The following is a 2,516-nucleotide window of genomic DNA, read 5'->3' on the forward strand; positions in this document are numbered from 1 at the left end:
GCATGTACCGCCCCACAGCTCCTATTCTTTAAGAACCCACCAGGCCAGCATAGCCTTTGGGCTAAGAGCACAACTTTCTCCCAAAAACTGCACTACCTAAACTTATATAGACTGTTGTTATATGCCATCAAGTTGAAACCAACACACAGCTGACCCTCCAGGGTTTTCAGAGGTCATAAATTACACAAAAGGAAATTTCCCATCTTTTTTGAGGACCAGTTAATGGATTTAAACTATTTTAAACTATTGTGCATTTAACTATGCAGCACAACTCCTTCCACTAGGCCACCAGAGTTATCAGCAAGCTATGATTCAGAGGTAAATTCTGACCCACTGCCCATTTTTGTATAAGAATTTTTGCCTTTTTAAATGGCTGAAAACTGTTTTTTAAAGAATAGTGATTTGTGACACATAAAATTTATGTGAAATTTTGGTTCCACAACCCATAAATACTGTTTTTTGGGGGCATAGCTATTCTCATTCATTTATGTTTTTTATTGTGCCTCTATGAGTTTCAAAACCTAAATTATTTATTATCTGGCCATTTACAAATAAAGTTTGTCAGTCTTAGCTCTAAAAAAAAAAAAAAAAAAACAAAACAAACCTAATCATTATCTCTTGGGTTCAGCGCCACTGCTGGTTCTTGTCCCACAATAGGAGAGTGAGGAGGGTGTCTTGCAGAATAACTAAGAGCAATTTATTGGGGGGGAGGGTGCGGGGGGAGGACGGCGAATAACTGTTTGCTTTACCACACGCTGATGTTGAGAGTGAAGACAGAAGTCAGGGCAAAGTAAAGGCACATTTGGATAATGGGAGTCACAAGGAAGAAATTGTCCCCATCAGGTTTATATAAATCAATGTGGCAAGGTTGGGGGTGGGGCGGGAATCAGCATTTCAAACTTCGTCCAAGACAGCTCAGATTCAGCAGTAACCATCTAGATTTTCCAGAAAGTTATGGTAGGGCCCCTGGCATTCCTCCTGACAGCCTAGTATTGGGCCCGAGAAGTATCTGCCTCTGTTGCATTTGCTGCTGCTGTTTCATCTGCAATTTCTCTGTCTCAATGAAAACAGGAAGAACAAGGATCATAAAGGAAGTGGTCCCAATCCACAAGGCTGCCCTGGAAAATCTTTTCATCTTGTGAGCCACAAAGCGGGAAAGATCAAAAGTGGCTCCGACTGCAGAACGGACTCTCTCTAGGAACATCTCCGTCAGCCCCCATAGTCTTTCCGACAGAGTCTCATCTAGCTCGTCTTCGTCGTCCTCATCCAGCTCCTCTTTGGTGTTCTCGGCATCACCTTTCGTGAGCAATTCATCTGGTGACACCGGGTTCAGCGGCAGAAGCGGCAGTCACCATGTCTGTAACAGGGGCGGCTTTCACTTCTTGAAGTTCCCTATGTAAATACTATTCAAGCCATTTTTGAATGATCTTCAGCAGTATTTTGTTTACGTGTGCTATTAATGATATTGTTCAATTGTTTACACATTCTGTTAGATCACCTTTCTTGGGAAAGACTATGGTGAATAGGCTTTGAGTACCAAGAGGCTACCTCCTAGGTCTCAAAGGAGGATATGATTGGCTTGCTTGAAAAATTGTCGTAATGAGGCCTGGTAGTGAAGTGTGCTATATATTTCATTGCTAAAAGAAAGATTAATGGTTTTTATCCAACAGCTGTTTCATGGGGAACATGTTGGTTAATCTCCTCCCATAAAGATTTGCATCTTTGGAAACCAGTGAAGGGTCATTGTGAATGAAGATAGATTCAGTTGCAGCGGTCAATCTGATTTTGGTGTGGCATGATAGGAAATTGAAATCCAACATTCAAGAATAAGCAGGAGCTATACTTGATTTGTTTGCCAAGGAGGACTGATTGAGTGATGTTGTTACATGTCATCGAGTTAGGGCTGACTTATAGGTCACCCTCCAATGAATTTTCAGCGGCCCTAAATCCCACTGGCGTAAATTGTGTATTTTCTCCCTTGGGTCAACTGGTGAATTCAAATTGTCTGCATTTGGTTTGACACTGCAACGTCTATCACTAGACCACTTTATATGTGGGGAAAACATGAGGGGGGAGAATTAAGGGTAAGCCATTTGAATTCCTTTTTATCACTTCAGTTTCAGATGTCAAGGTAGCACACCATACTGGATCTTAATTTTTTACTTTATAGGACAATAAGTTCACATACATGTACATATACACTCCGAAATATTGCATCTTTCCCATAAATTATGCATAATTTACACTACACTCTCTTACCTTTGATCAATACTTTTCTGAATATTTTAAAAGGTAGTTGTTGTTGTTGTTGTTGTTATGTGCCATAGAATCACTTGAGACTCATAGCAACCCTATGTACAACACCCCTAAACTCTGCTCTTTCCTGTGCCAATCTCACTGTCTCCAACACACCCATCCCGATTACCCCAGTCACCAAATAAATCCACCTCCTAGAGGGCCTTCCCCTCCTGTGCTGTCCCTCCACCCTCCTAAGCATGATGTCCTTCTCCAAGGAC

The 2,516-nt window shown here is 41.5% G+C and overlaps 1 pseudogene; it reads right to left on the reverse strand.

Moving 5' to 3' along the window:
* Positions 1-886: 886 nt before the first annotated feature.
* On the reverse strand, positions 887-1,355 carry LOC102844919 (annotated as a pseudogene).
* Positions 1,356-2,516: the final 1,161 nt, after the last annotated feature.

The sequence above is a fragment of the Elephantulus edwardii genome, unplaced genomic scaffold (assembly GCF_000299155.1).
Source record: "Elephantulus edwardii isolate Elephantulus edwardi_28Jun2011 unplaced genomic scaffold, EleEdw1.0 scaffold00119, whole genome shotgun sequence".
NCBI lineage: Eukaryota > Metazoa > Chordata > Mammalia > Macroscelidea > Macroscelididae > Elephantulus > Elephantulus edwardii.